The sequence below is a fragment of the Cimex lectularius genome, unplaced genomic scaffold (genome assembly GCF_000648675.2).
Source record: "Cimex lectularius strain Harlan isolate CLEC.00 unplaced genomic scaffold, Clec_2.1 scaffold92, whole genome shotgun sequence".
NCBI classification, from domain to species: domain Eukaryota; kingdom Metazoa; phylum Arthropoda; class Insecta; order Hemiptera; family Cimicidae; genus Cimex; species Cimex lectularius.
The window spans coordinates 420,318-435,426 of NW_019942502.1; the positions used below are offsets into that span (position 1 = coordinate 420,318).

Here is a 15,109-nt window from a genome sequence, read left to right on the forward strand (position 1 = left end):
TTTAGAGTAAGAAATATATAGAGTGAATATCTCTCTCTCTCTCTCTCTCTCTCTCTCTCTCCCTCCCATTTTATATATATATGTATATATATAACGATATATATATATAGAGAGAGAGAGATAGGAGAGTGAGAGAGATGGATTCACTTGTATTTTACAAGTACAATTTATAATGAAGAGACAAAAATTCTTTTGTTTTGACTAACGATTTGACAATATAATTGTTTAAATATATTTTTTCTTTTTGTTGTGATTTTCTAAATTTGTAGGAATACGTATAAATAAAACCAAAACAAAATGTAACATAAAAACAGACAAACAAATGGTACTTAGGTAGGTGTTATTATATAGGTCGATCTATATAATTTACAGTGGCAATTATATTACCAACATGCAAAAACTTATTATTATAATCATTTCGAATATTTTTCTAAATAAGTAACAATAAAACAAAAAATAAAACATTAAACAAGACCAAGAAGAAAAGCAGGTTTATACATACACACACACATATAAAATTAAAGAGGAATTAGAGAAAGAGAGAGAGAGAGAGAGAGAGAGAGAGAGAGAGAGAGAGAGAGAGAGAGAGAGAGAGAGAGAGAGAGAGAGGGGGAGAGGGTGACATAGAGAGAGAAGCTTAATTACCCATACAAAAAAGGTTTTTTTAAACCTATTTTGTTTACATATTATGAATTTTACCAATCGTTCAGCTGAACGTGCTTTATTTTAGAACGGTGATTGATTTACCAAGTTAAAATAATTTCTGCAATATTTTCCACAATAATACTGTTGTTTACTTTATTTTAGAGACGGTGTAGTTTAGTTTTTATATTCTTTTTGATTCGGAGAGATGTTGTAGAGAGGTCCAAGTCGAGACGAGCTTGTGCCAAGAAGCGTTCTCGTTTGCTTGACATGCCTAATGTTTAATCTTGACAAAAACATCTAGCCACGACCAATTTTTTAAAATGTTTTCTTTACGCTTTATTGCAACTTGGTTACGTGAAAATAGTTAAAAAATAATTTTCTTTTCTTTCCAGTCTTAAATATGATTTTAATTTCAATTTGCAGAATTGGGAGAATTATTTCTTTCTTTAAGATCTAATTTAAATTTGATTATGTGACGCTTTTTCTCAAGAATATCAACTTTTTGAGTTAATGACTTTTTGATTTGCTACATCACTTATTGCTAATAAATTTTAGCAAAAGTAAGGCGAATACGAAGAGGAAAGAAGTATCCCAAAAACAAACTTTCTTCCTAGCAAACAAGGCCCCTGGTAAATATTAGCGTCAAGGAGTGATTAGTAGTTGAAAGGAAACGGGCAACCTTTAAGAAACATGTTTGCCACAGGCAAATAAATCCTTCTTTTGACATGGGCCAAAGGGCAATAAGAGGGATTAATTTCTTCTTTTTTTCTTGTATTCGCCTAAGGCAACGGCACAACTCGGGGCAAATATACGGAAGGACGGTGCCCGGCCCGCGATTCAACCCCCTTCCTCGAATTACGCTTACTTTAAAGCCCTTAAACTTCGAGACTGTTTGGAATTTTCTTTTAAACATTCTATTTCAAACGATGCCATTAAAAAATTAGCAGAGAGCCTTCTCTTTCCATCTTGGTAATTCTAAAAGCGTGGATTTTAGGTAAATAATCTCTTTTTTTAAAAGCTTATTTAAGCCAGGTTGTCATGACATGCCTGCATCTATGTTGAATACGTTGACTTTAAGTTACTTTCCAAACCTGGAAATGTGATCATCAAGGTCTATATTTGTTTAAAAAAAGAAGACTTTTTTAACATATAAAAACTTAAAAGAAACTATTCAACCAAAAACTATCATAGAGCTGTTATAAATTTGTTAATTTGTAACCTGGAATATTTTAAAAAACAAAATAAATCTCCTTTCTTTCGCTTTTTTCTCTCTTTGTACGTTTTACTTAGAAATGATTGAACACTGTTTTATGGACATTTTAGGTTTTTCTTTGTTCCTTTTTTCATTTACTAACAATTATATTTACCTATTCACTAGATTTAACTCATTTTTCTTTAGACTTACTCTCTTACACTTTCGCTTTATCACTCTCTTTACTTATTTTTCCGACTATCTTTATTTCGCTTCTTTGTTTTCAGTATAGCGATCTTATCAATACATTTAATTATATCTTTCTTTCTATGTAATTATCACTTTAACTAACTCTTTTAACTTGTCACACTCTACGTCTTTTTCCCACTCTTTCTCCCATTTATCTATGTGCAAATTTCTCTCTCTCTCTCTCTCTCTCTCTCTCTCTCTCTCTCTCACACACACACACACACACACACACACATTCCTTATCCCCAACTGGTATCCAGAAAATAATAAAGATTTTTTCTTTCGTTCCGTCTATAAGTATGTCTGCATATTTATTTTCTGCTGAATCTTTTTTTATTTATCTACTTGTGCGTTTGTTTAACTACCTAATCTCTGTTGGTTTAGCTATCTATTTCCTCATTTGCTGTTCTGTTTGCTTAATATTTAACCTTAATATACTGTCACACACACACACACACACTCCTTCTTATTCTAACCGGTTTCCAGGACATAATAAAGTTTTTCTTTCGTTCAGTCTATTTGTGTGTGTATATATTTTTGTCTCTCTCTCTCTCTCTCTCTCTCTCTCTCTCTCTCTCTCTCTCTCTAAATATATTTGAACAATGTGTTCATGTATCTACTTACGGGTTTGTTTAGGGTAGGGGGGCGTCGGTGGCCGCAAGGTTTAGTCTTTGACACGGCGCTCATCACTGTAAGGTAAAGGTCCCGGGTTCGAATCCAGCGGCCCTGCATTCGAACCCGACGTTTAACGACCGGGGTTTGTTTAACTAACTGAGCGTTGTTTAGCTTTATATTTCCTTATTTACATGTCTGTTTGCAGAACTATCTAGCCACTCCGCGCTCGTACATTCTCTCTTTCTCTCTCTCTCTCTCTCTCTCCTTCTTTCTTTCTTTCATTCCTTCCTTCTTTCTTTTTCTTTCTCCAAATCCTTCTGTCTATTTCTCTCTCTTTCTTCACGCTCACTCTATTAACTTCTTAATCTGTACTTGTTACCGCGAAATAATAAAGTTCTGTCTTTCACTATGTCTATGTATGTGTCTCTATGTATTGATTTTTAATGTATCTATTTATATACTAATTATAAGTTTTTCTTATCTATTTCGCTGTTTGCTAAGATTTCTATCCACATCACTTTTTCACACATACATACCCTATCAATCTCTCTCGCTCTCTTTTTTTTCTCTGTCTCTTTCTCACTAATTTTACGTGTAGAACTTTATATTTCTTTCTTTCTATATCAACCTTTTCATCTTACTGTAGTCTGCACATACTCAACATATACTATCTGCGTAAGTAAGTTATTATTTCTCTCTCTCTCTCTCTCTCTCTCTCTCTCTCTCTCTTTCTCTTTTTCTTGTATTTGACCCAATTCTGCGACACTAAATAATACCCATTCCTTTGTAACTTCATTGGCTTCTCTTTAAACGCTCTCTTCGGTTAAAGTTAATAAATTAGTACCACTGAATATGATGTAGTACTCAAGCAATGAACATATTAATTTATATTTTGTCTAACGTAGTACAGTCCAAGGTATGGAACTCCATAATAGAGAATCTGTGTTTGAAGAAAACTTCTCTTAGGGCGATGACACACGGAGCGGTTTTGACCGAAGCGTTTATCGCGAGAAAAATCGAGGCGGTGAGTCGTTCATTGTTGTTGCATTAACCTGACAGACGTAGCGGTCGTAACCGCCTGTCGGTTTTCAAACCGAGTCGGTCGGTGGCGTTAGTTCCAGCAGGTTGCTGGAACTAACAAACAGTGCTGGAACTAAAAGAAGTTTTCTTCAAACACAGATTCTCTAAATTAACCTATTATATGTTATTAGTTGGTATATTAACCATAATAATCACTTTATTATGCACAGTATAGTTGAGTTGAAAAATTAGTGTCACCAGTGGGACTCGAACCCACAATTTCCGGATCCGGTGAGTGAGTTGTTTCCTAGAGGCACCAATTAATCATCTCAACTGACAATTTTTTGCGAACAATTTTAGGTTGAGATGATTTGTTGATATCTCGAGGGTAGTAATTACGTCAGCTACCGCTAGATTTGGAGGTCGTGGGTTCGAGTCCGATAGTGATTCTAATTTTTCAACTCAACCATACTCTACATAATAATTAAAGTGATTAGTTTTGTTAATATGACCAACTAAAAGCATATAATAGATTAATATATTAATTGCCTGAATATCAATTATACTTTGCATAATAATTAAAGCAATTAATTCAAGTTAATGTTTTTTTTTACCTAGCAGTTAAATGTTTTAATAAGCGAACTCTATTTTGATATTATTTATTAATCGGCCCAACCCACAATTCAATCTCCGACTCCCCTTAGGGTTGTATTGAAAATTGCATAATGCCATTAGCAATCTGTCGTTGCGCGAAAGCAAAATGCCAAAACGAGGAGCTATTAACTTATTTATCCCTACAAGATAATAACCTGGAAGCAGGCCAATTCCAGTTAGAGCTCACACAGGAGACCCGGAGACCCGGCTGGCCATTAATATTTAAACAGGCGGTGCTCACCCCCTCGAGCCAAGGAAAAGCAACGCTATTAGAGTGTGTCCGCAATGCATCGTTTCCTACTTGGAATTAGATTCCCTTAACTGGCTCTGAATTTAACTTCCTTACTCTAGCCAAAGAAGAAAATTTGTCTGTTTCTGTCTAAATGGATTCCCAATTTAAAAAATCTTAGACGAAAAAGATCAGTAACTTAATTCGGAGGTAGTTTATAATCAAACTTAATAACGGCTGATTTATGTCAAAATCAAATTTCATAACAGATGATCCTATTTCAAATTTTCTTGTCCTTTTAACACATGATTTATGTTATATTGAAGCCTTATAACAGTTGATCTATTTCAAATTCAGGCATAAAAACAGCTGATTTCTCTTTCAAAAAATAACTAATGTACTTAGTAAATTGATTTCAATTGGGCAATATTTGGGTTAGTTAAGAAAGACAGACGACTTAATTACCGCTTAATAACCCATCTGGTCGGTTAATACAGATAACAATCGCCTTGAATCAGTAAAAAACGCTGGTTGTCAATTTTTAATATTATGTTGGAATTAACAACATTCTAATGTAAATAGTCATGAGAGGATTTGTGTACCGAAAGCATTACAATTTACCAGAATATAGTTTTAGTATACAGCATTCGAAATGAAAGACTGTCTTTGTAAATTTATAAGAAAGCATAAAAAAACTTTTTTTAGGTGCGTGCTGTGACTTTTGAAGTACTAAGCCGCACTTATTGAAGGGCACAATAGCCACTTCTGTCTTCTTCGGGCCCTTCTGTCTTTAATTAGACACCCTGACTAATTAAACATTCCTCAGGTCTCTCGGGTGGCGAAGGAATAAATGAGGAGAAGAAAAGTTATTTTGTTTTCCCTACTGTACATGATGCGGTAGAGGATTAAGAAAGTATTTTTTAATATCAAAAGGATTTGTATGTGAGTGATAAAAATTTGAAATCTGTTTAGAGATGAAGGTTTTTTTTCTACGTCCTATTAATACACCGGAAGAATGATCACCTGCGGTTCGCGCGGAAGCGAGTGGATATTTTCGCCGTAAAATCTTCCCCGTAAGTTGGCTACTCTCCAGAGGCCATGGGCCCCATCAGCAACTTGCCACTTTATAGAATTGGGCCAAACATGTAGCTTACTATAGTTGGCACGAGTTTTATTTGCCTTCCCTAATTTTCGCCGTTGTCGTAGGTCGCCTTTCAGCAGGGTTTCTGCTTGTTCCAAATTCCATGTCAAATTGCGTCTCGGACATTTTACTATTGTTCAGATTGTAATTGTTTATGTTTTACAAGTATTATATATCAATGGATTAATCTTTTATGCAGGATAAGAAACTAAAAATCAGGATTGTATGATAAAAGAGAAAGTTACAAACATCGAAAGACCTTCTCAATAAGGATAGCCAAAAAAACGGATACAAATTCGTTATAAGCATACTTAAAAATCATGAAATATATATTTTCCATAGAGAAAAAAAATTTGGGTTGGTCTTCCGGAGGAATTTGTTATTTTTTGTATTCCCAACATCCTAGTAATCCGATCTGAAAAGGAAGTAGAATTTGAAAGCAAGTCAATGAAACATTATTGGGCGGTGAGAGGACAGGGAGTGACATCGGGAGTGAGGGAGGAAGAGCGAGAATTAGATAGATAGGTAGATAGATAAGATAGAGATAAAGATAGATGGATATATATATGTAGGTAGATAGATAGATAGATAGATACTTAGAGATAGTGAGTGTGTGAGTGTGTGTGTGTGTGTGTGTGTGTGTGTGTGTGTGTGTGTGTGTGTGTGTGTGTGCGTGCGTGAGAGAGAGAGAGAGAGAGAGAGAATGTGAGCGAGAAAGAGTGATAGAATGAGAAAGAATGTGAGTTAGAAAGAGTCAGTGAGTGGGGTGAGTGAGTAGAGTGGGTGAGAGAGGGATTGAGTTGAGTGAGTGAACATTTAAATTTTTTTAACACCTCTGGATTGTATCCAAGTTCAACGTAATTACAAATAACAAAATACTGAATTGTCCTATATTCACCCTATTTCATAAACGACATACCTATGTAAGTGAGATGAATAAGGTTAAAATCAGCAAAATCGTAGCAAATTTTTGATCTTCTATCACCGGATCTAACTTATTAAAAAGAGTTTATGTCCAAATCCCAAATCTCTGTAAAGTTTTCAGTGAATTGGTTGTGTCGTCTTTAAATTATAATGATTTTTGTAATTTTTGGAAAAAAGTTGGAGGGATTAGAAGACCCAATTGACAACTTTGTTTTCTCTCAAAATGTGTTGGGTATTTTTCGGTGTGCAAAAAATATATCAACTTTCTTTTTTTGCTAAAAAAATGTTTAAACCTGCTTAATATTGAAATACACAATTTGTGACCTTGTACTCGAAAAAATTGTTACTTTTTGTACATTAAGTAGAAGCTATAAAGTAAATAGGGATTTTAGTGGGTGGTATAAACGAATCACAATTATTTTAAAAAAATCTTTGCCCGACGTTTTGCCTAAATCGTCTTAAAACATCCAAATCAACTGATATCTATAAACATTGAATTTCATGATCAATCAAAGCAAACAACGATATTAAAAAATGCTATTTAACAACACTTTTTCTCTTTGTGTAAGCACAATTGGCAAGAATATTCAGACATGTGTTTAATAATATTCGTACTAGTGTCCAAAAGAAAGTTCATTAAAATTGTCAGCCCCTTCCATAGAGTTCCCTTGTAAGTTGTAAAGTAAATCGAACTGAGCATGCTTTCTGGTTTCCAGGCGAGAAAATACAACCATAATCAGCTGAAATCGTAAGCTTGTTGGCTTATTATTATCCAACCCTGACCTCTCCAAAGCCACACACTTAAGACAGCTTATGTACCAACCAGTTATGTTAAGTTCTAAGCCTTTAAAAGCTCATCATGTGGCCAGAGAGAAGTTCAACCATCTAATTAATTAATTGTTAGTTTCTTTTCCTTGGCCTAGTTTGTTGAGTTTTCAGAATTCAATACAGTTCAGAAGTTCACTAGTTTTCGTGGTCCACTAGACCAATTAATATCTTTCAATTAATTAAGGTTTTTAGTTAAGATAAAAAACATTTGACATTTGAATTATGGGAAAAAAAGGGAAAATTCAAAAGGTGGGGTTGAGATAGGAAGTTTGTGCCGAGTAGATCCCGATAGCTCAAGTGGTAGAGTAGCGGCGTATCTAGCCGAAGGTCGTGGGTTCGAATCCCGCTCGTGACACTGACTTTTTTATCTCAACTAAACCTTAATTAATTGATAGTTCAGAAGTATTAACAAGTTGTAAAATAGGTCTTGTATCATCAAACTTCACATAATCATTATATGTAAATTAGGCAATTAAGCAAAAAATAATATTATATATATATATATATATATATATATATATATATCAAACTTCACAAAATCATGATAAATTATTTTTTGCTTAATTGCCTAATTTATTAAAACATAAGCTATAATATAAAATGTAAAACATTATTGGGATTAGTTATTTCTTACTTTTTGTCACATACTCAGACTTGATATTTTCGAAGCACAAAGGTAGCTAAATAGCAAATTTTAGGAAACCGAGTAATAATAACCGTGAAATCATAGAAGGACGGGAGGAGGCCTTTGAAATTTATTGAACGGGATGGAAACAATTTACGAGATGGCCATTAATTTGAGATTACTGTTTTCAGACAACGGGGTCGGAATTTTATGACTGTGCCGTCAAGTTATCACGTAATGATTTAGAACAAATTTAACCCTGGGGCATTGTCAAGTTTGAATAGTACAACTTTAAGTGTGTCAAGTTCAGTCCAAATTAGAATAAAGTTTGAGTTTTATTGGAACTAATAATAAACAAAAATATAGTTCTCATTGTGAACGATATATGAGTGATATTTATTTAAGAAAATATTTCCTTTCTCTTGTTTAGTTTTACGCCAAAAAAGTTGTTGATTTCGGAGATTGGACATACAACATTCAACAAGATTTTTCACCATTAATGCTCATCTTGTCGATCAAAACTGAGCGGGTTAGACAGAGAGAAGTGTGAAAGGAGGGTGGAAGAGATAGTGATGGAAGGATGAGGGAGGGGGAAGAGGGGAGAGAGAGAGAGAGAGAGAGAGAGAGAGAGAGAGAGAGAGAGAGAGAGAGAGTGAGTGAGAGAGATGGAGCGAGTGAGTGAGGGAGTGAGAAAGATTGAGAGCGTGAGTGGTAGAGTGGAGTGAGTTAGTTATTGAATGAATGAATGCGGTTTTATTATTTAGTGTTTAATGAGCCTATGAGTAACAGAATGGGAGGGAAATTGGAGTCAGTGAGGGAGTGGGAGATAGGGTGTGTTAAAGACAGTGGTGAGTGTGAGTGGTGTGTGACAGAAGCAGAGAGAGGGGGTGAGGGGGAGAGAGAGTGAGAGAGAGAGAGAGTGAGAGAGAGAGTAAAAGAGAGAGTGAGAGAGAGAGTGAAAGAGAGAGTGAGAGAGAGAGTAAGAATGAGAGAGAGAGAGTGTGAGGGAGTGAGAGAGAGAGTGAGAGAGAGAGTGAGAGAGAGAGTAGAAAGAGAGTGAGAGAGAGAGTGAGAGAGAGAGTGAGAGAGAGATAGACAGACAGAGATTGGCGTGAGTTATAAAATGAGTGGAAGTTTAAAATACTTACTATTTTAAAAAGATACTCACTAACAATTTTGAGCTTTATTGAAACTATTACTAGAGAAAACGTTTCTTTTTTTAACGATGTATAGATGTAATTTATTGAAGAAAAGAGTATGTTTATCTTCCTTAATAATTTTTTTCATCAAAAGATTATATTTGTGCAAATAGATTGGTTTTCGCGGTCTCTTAGAAATTTTTTTGACTTTGAAATATCGGCAAGATTTTACACCATTAATGCTCAATTTGTCGTTCAAAAATTTATTAAAGAATAGTGAAAAAACGCAGTCGAAATTAATTGTGACGTACTGGGTTCATTTTCCACTTTGTCCCTCGCTTTGGCCGGCACTTATTAATTATAGGCGAGGAGGGGTAGAAACCGCCCAGGGTTTAAGAATTATTCGTTATAAGAAACCCCTATAAATCAACCGAAAATTTAATTTATAACAAAAAGGACTCGCCAGTATTTTTCCACCCTTTTTCAATCCTTTATATCAGTTAGGAGTAAATTGTGATGAATTAACTTCTTTTTTTTTTTCGGTCTCGAGCGGCTTTCCCTTGGAAAATGTCAAAGGCGTTTGGACATTTCCCATAAACTACTCGTACTCAGAGATAATTCTGATTAGTCTTCCAAGGAATTGCGTCATACTTTCTTTGTTTTTTACCCTTGGTCCACTGGTGATTATACTGACCTAAAAGAACTATTCTGAAATTACCTTTCTTTATTTCCATACTCCAGAAAGTGTACTACACTTAGGATAAGAAAGGTCTTTTCAGGGTTCTTCTTCAATGTTATTCTGGCAATCTTTAAGTTAATCGGTTCTGCAAGATTTTTGCAATTTTTCGCTGTTATGCTGGTTATCAATAATTAGTAATCAGTATTTTTTTGAAAAACTCCTTAATAAGGATTGCCATCTTCACTGTAATGCTTTGTTAATTCAGATTTCTCGACATAAAGTAACAATCGTTTGTCATAATCGATATTTTTCTGAACTATTCATGTTCAAAAAGAAACCATTGTTTTAGGGTAGAAAAATACTTTTGTACTGTCATCCTGTTTCTCAGTAAGTAATGTTTCTCTCATATGAGCGATATTTCTTGAAAAATTCTGTAATTAGGCTTGATATATCATCCCAGTAGTTTTTACTTTGAATAATAATAAATTGGCGTAATCGATATTTTATGAGTTATTTATATTCAGAGAAGAAATACGGTTGCAGTTAAAAAATATATCCTTTTTTACTGATATCCTGGCTATTAATAAGAAGTATTCGATTTGGTACGAACTTTAATTTTTCATAGCGTAATTTGGCTTGCCAATGTTTCTTCGCAGTATTATTTTGGACTAGGTAGGTCTACAAAAATCTTTAGATCTCAGGTTCGAAACTTGATGGCATCAGGTCTAGAGATTTTGCTAGGTTCGAATTTATAATTTGTTGAAATCGTGAGGAGCGGTCAAGAATGAGGTAGTTTAAAAAAAGCACCTTTTTCGTGTTTTTTTTTGCCGACGTTTCGACTTTTATTCGGTTCATATTCAGGGCCTTGGTAAATTACAAAACGTATGTTAATTGGAAAAAATACAATTTTTGATGTACGTATAAAATTTGAACCAAGTATTTCATACTATTCAACATTTGTATGTACATCTTAAATTGTATCTTTTTTTTTTTTTTTACAATCCATGAGTATTGTAATTTACCCAGGCCTTTAATATGACCCGAATAAAGGTCGAAACGTCGACAAAAATGAAATCAACAAATTATGAAACAACAGGTCACTAACAATGCTACAATTTATGTTTTTAATCCCTGTACATACCTATTACAACATGTTCCCTTACTCTTGAATTAAGTATTTATTTTTCAATTATTTATTCATTTCAGGAAACAATATGGTAATAATTATAAAAGTCCATTAGATTAGATTGTCCATTAGATGTGAATGATCTTATACTTTTTTCTTAAAAAAAAATATTCTTTTTTTGTCGGACAAAAACCAAAATTTAAATATTTTATGTAGGATTTTGTTACTATACCATTATGTTATTTTTATTTGTTAAACCATAAAAATGATAATTGTAATTATTATTGTTATTTTTTACAGAAAACATTGGGACAGATCAACTAATAGCAACAGGACTTCAACCACTGCGTCGGTAAGTACAGTTGATTCATATAAAAATTAATATAATTACTTCATCTAAAATATACATAGTAATTACCCCAGTAATCTTGTCCCCATTTGAATCTTATCAATATCAGGAATATATATCATACATTATTATAGTTCGTGTAGTTTTTTTTTTATTTTTTTTTATTTTATTTATTTTTTTTTTTTTAAATTAGCCTTATGATCTTTTGCATATTAGCCATGACGAATCTCTTATATATGTTGTTCAAATTGGGGGTTATCGGGAAAAAAGGGCCAGAGGCAACGGTGGGAATCGAACCCACGACCGCGGCGTGAGAGTCTCTCATGCTAACCACTCAGCTACCGCGAGCTACCGATAATTAGTTAGATCAATAATTGTAGAAATATGTTTTTCATAATGTGAAATTAATATAGGCCCTGATGATGACCTTAAAGTTGTCGAAACCTTGGCAGTAATAACTGAATTTGCTTTTTTCTTATCATTTCTTTTATTTAAATAACAGTCTTAATTCGTTCGTAGAATCTCGGTAAGTTTTTGTTTATGAGCTTAGTACAGTAGGTAAGAAGTTAAAAAATTTCTTCTTTCTTGAAAAACGCGAAATACTTTTGTGGGAGAGTCAAAGACAATTTCAGTCAAAAGCCAAAATTGTGTTTTCAACTTTTTAAAACTAAAATCAATAATTATAACCATTCATCATTCAAATTCCCTCCTTTCAAAAATATCGCAGCAAATATCACAATCCATATTCCTCAATTATGTTGAGTGCCATACCAGGGGACAAAGTAATATTGGGTGACGAAAAAAACAGAACATTGGCCAGAGGAGGATCGCCAAGGCCATTTCTAGTCCCTGAACCTATCCTCGGTATAACAAAAGCAAACACAGAATGGATCTACAAAAGGCGAAAGAGAAGTGAGTACACTGTAGAGGGGCTAGGCCCACCCAATAAGCTTGTGCTAAAACAACCTCACAAACACTGAATGGCAAACTCACATAATATCAGCATTTACAAAATATGGGCATGATGATTTGTAGATTATGCAATAAGGAGGAAGAAACAGCTACCCATTTAATCTTAGAATTTGAAGCAAACGCTCAATCGAGACATAACCTGGGATTCAAAGAAGACCCAGGGAATGGAATTGCACAACGTCAGTCAACGTCACAACTCCTTAAAAGAAGGATCAAGTCAGTTGAACTAAACTTAAAAATTAAATAACCACAATAAGCCAGAAGGCTGCAGTGCTTGCGGAAAACCCCCACTTCTTAGTACCCTTGTTTATCATCCTCATCATCAACATATAAAAAGTCCATAATCGATAGCACACTTGTAGAACGGTACAGTCAGAGATTGATTAATTGATTAAACGTTTTATTTAACTACGCAAAGTTAGGTTTCGCGGACCTTTCTTCCACTTAACGTGAGTTAAGTCGTACGTTATACATTATATGTGCAATTTATGCAGACTCTTTTTGTTTTCACAATTTATTTTCCAAATAGAAGAGAAAGAGAGAGAAAGGAAGAGAGAGAGAGAGAGAGAGAGAGAGAGAGAGAGAGAGAGAGAGTGAGGGAGAGGGAGAGAGAGAGACATGGAGGGAGGGAGGGAGTGAGGATGATAGAGAGAGGAAGTGAGGGAGAAAGAGAGAGACAGGGGAAGGAGATAAAAGGTAGGAGAAAGAAAGAGTGAGAGAGAGGAGGGAGGGAAGAGAATGAATGCTGCGTTATTTAGAGTCACAATATTTACTGTCTTACTTTTCTACTCTAGCTTTTATAGATATCGGATAAGTGACAGATGGAGAGAGAGAAGAGATGGTTTTGGTTGTGAATAAAAAAAAATATATAAAAATAAAAAAAATAACTCCATGAACTATCCGTGGTGTTGAATTCTCTACGGTAACGGTTCTTGGTTCGAAACACAGAATTGTTCATGGAAGGGCAAACATGAAAAAACAAACGAAAAACAGCATTGTAAAGTGACTGACCCGTCCTCCACCACACAGAATGGGTAGCTGGATGTTGAGCGTCCTGTATGGCAGGAATTACTTAACCATTTTTTTTTAATATAATCATTTTGAATTACAAGCATTCACGGAGGTTAGAGACTTGATTAATCATTTATAAATTTACGGGCTTATCATTACATGAAATTACGTTTGGTATGGTAGTCTACTTTGATTTCCCTAAGGAACCTGTTAATTGAGAATTCAATTAATTTTAGATGTCAAACATTATCACAATGCCCTGTTCATTTCTAAATGTAATATCATGTTAAAATGTAGGCTTTGTCTCATCTAAAAGTATGCCAAAATCATTAAAATTATCGTATATTTTGTATGAAAATCTAGACTCTTTAATCAAGCGTCACGTATTTTAGCCGCAATCAATTTGCCAAATTTTTTTTGGTAGCTTGACAAATTGGGAAAGGGTGGGTGGCGTTCTGTAATTTTGCAAGTAAACGTCAGTGTAAAATATTGCCCTGTATGGGTCCGCTGGAAAAAAAACCGAGCTTGATGGTCTCCCCCGTTCTCGCTCCCCTTAAGAAAAGTAACAAGGAGACTTTTTCTCTTTTATATAGTTTTTTTTTAACAAACGCGCCCCTTCGTCGTAGCAATAACAGGACAGCCGGGCGCGGGGAGTTCGGAACATCATCAGAAAATCATCAGAACCTCATCACGGGCCGTGTTGCGGGAAGGACGTATGTCTCTTCTGTTTCTCTCTCACGTAACAATAAGATAAGCCGGGCGAAACATTTCGCACTACAATATCCAGAACTTTACTTCTGGGTCTATCAAATTTCACATGGGTAAACATCGAGGAAGTGTTTCCGAGCGGGAAGGGGAAACATAAAATTCTCGGCCTAATCTGTCGAGGTAGGTCAAATGGGGAAACTTCTAATCCATTTCCACGGTTGAAAGAGGGGAAATGTACATGATTTGGCGTTAGGTTTGAAATTATTTCAACACAATTTAAATATTATTTTATCTATAAAAAAATAAATGTTTTCCGAAAAGATCTTGACAGTAAATTACGCTTTGATAATTAACATTTATTTAAACATTAATTGTTAAAACAAAGGAAAGCAAAATTACAATTGTAAGGTCAATTTCCACTCATTAATATAGAAATCATAAAGATCAATTATGACTTGCTTTGATATCAAATTGTTAATTAGAATTTCTAGATTATAAAAGAAAAGTTATAATTTTTTTTTAACGAGGGTTCGCAACAGCAGAGGTTATATAAACACTCAGGGTGCTAGTGTTTTTGAAAAAAAAAGCCCATTTGTTAGTATGTCGAATTCGAATGCAGGGCCGCTAGATTAAGTGCGTTAACTTGATGGAAGTTCATAAACCCGTTAGGAAAATTCTTTTCTGTGATTTGAACGTCAATAAAAACCACTGCTAGTTCTAACAAAAATGGTCCCTTTTATGGATTTACAAGTTTCCACCGTAAAACTGCATCTTTTAATCTTTAGTCACACGGGTAAATTTGAGTCAAACACTTCCTCAATTTGGCTCTTTGGTTTTTATGCTAGGAATTATTTCGTCGAGAAAATCTATACCTTAGTTCTATGTTGGATTTTTTAAATAAAAAATTTAAACGGAATCAAGTTATCTAGAATTCGTCTTTTTTCAGGCTATTTCAGAAATTTTTTTATTTGATGTCATTAACAATGAGAAAAATACGAAATCA

The 15,109-nt window shown here is 34.3% G+C and overlaps 1 protein-coding gene across 5 annotated transcripts in view; it reads left to right on the forward strand.

Annotated features, from left to right (window-relative positions):
- Positions 1–15,109, forward strand: part of LOC106670218 (leucine-rich repeat-containing protein 4C-like) — a 509,524-nt gene that overhangs the window by 23,116 nt on the left and 471,299 nt on the right. For 3 of the 5 annotated variants that reach the window (XM_014400338.2, XM_014400367.2, XM_014400347.2), the window contains exon 2: positions 11,367–11,418. The gene's annotated coding sequence lies outside the window, so the exon portion shown is untranslated. Of the gene's footprint in view, positions 1–1,473; positions 1,640–11,366; positions 11,419–15,109 lie in introns of those variants that run through there. The other 2 variants (XM_014400357.2, XM_014400375.2) reach the window with 1 other exon arrangement.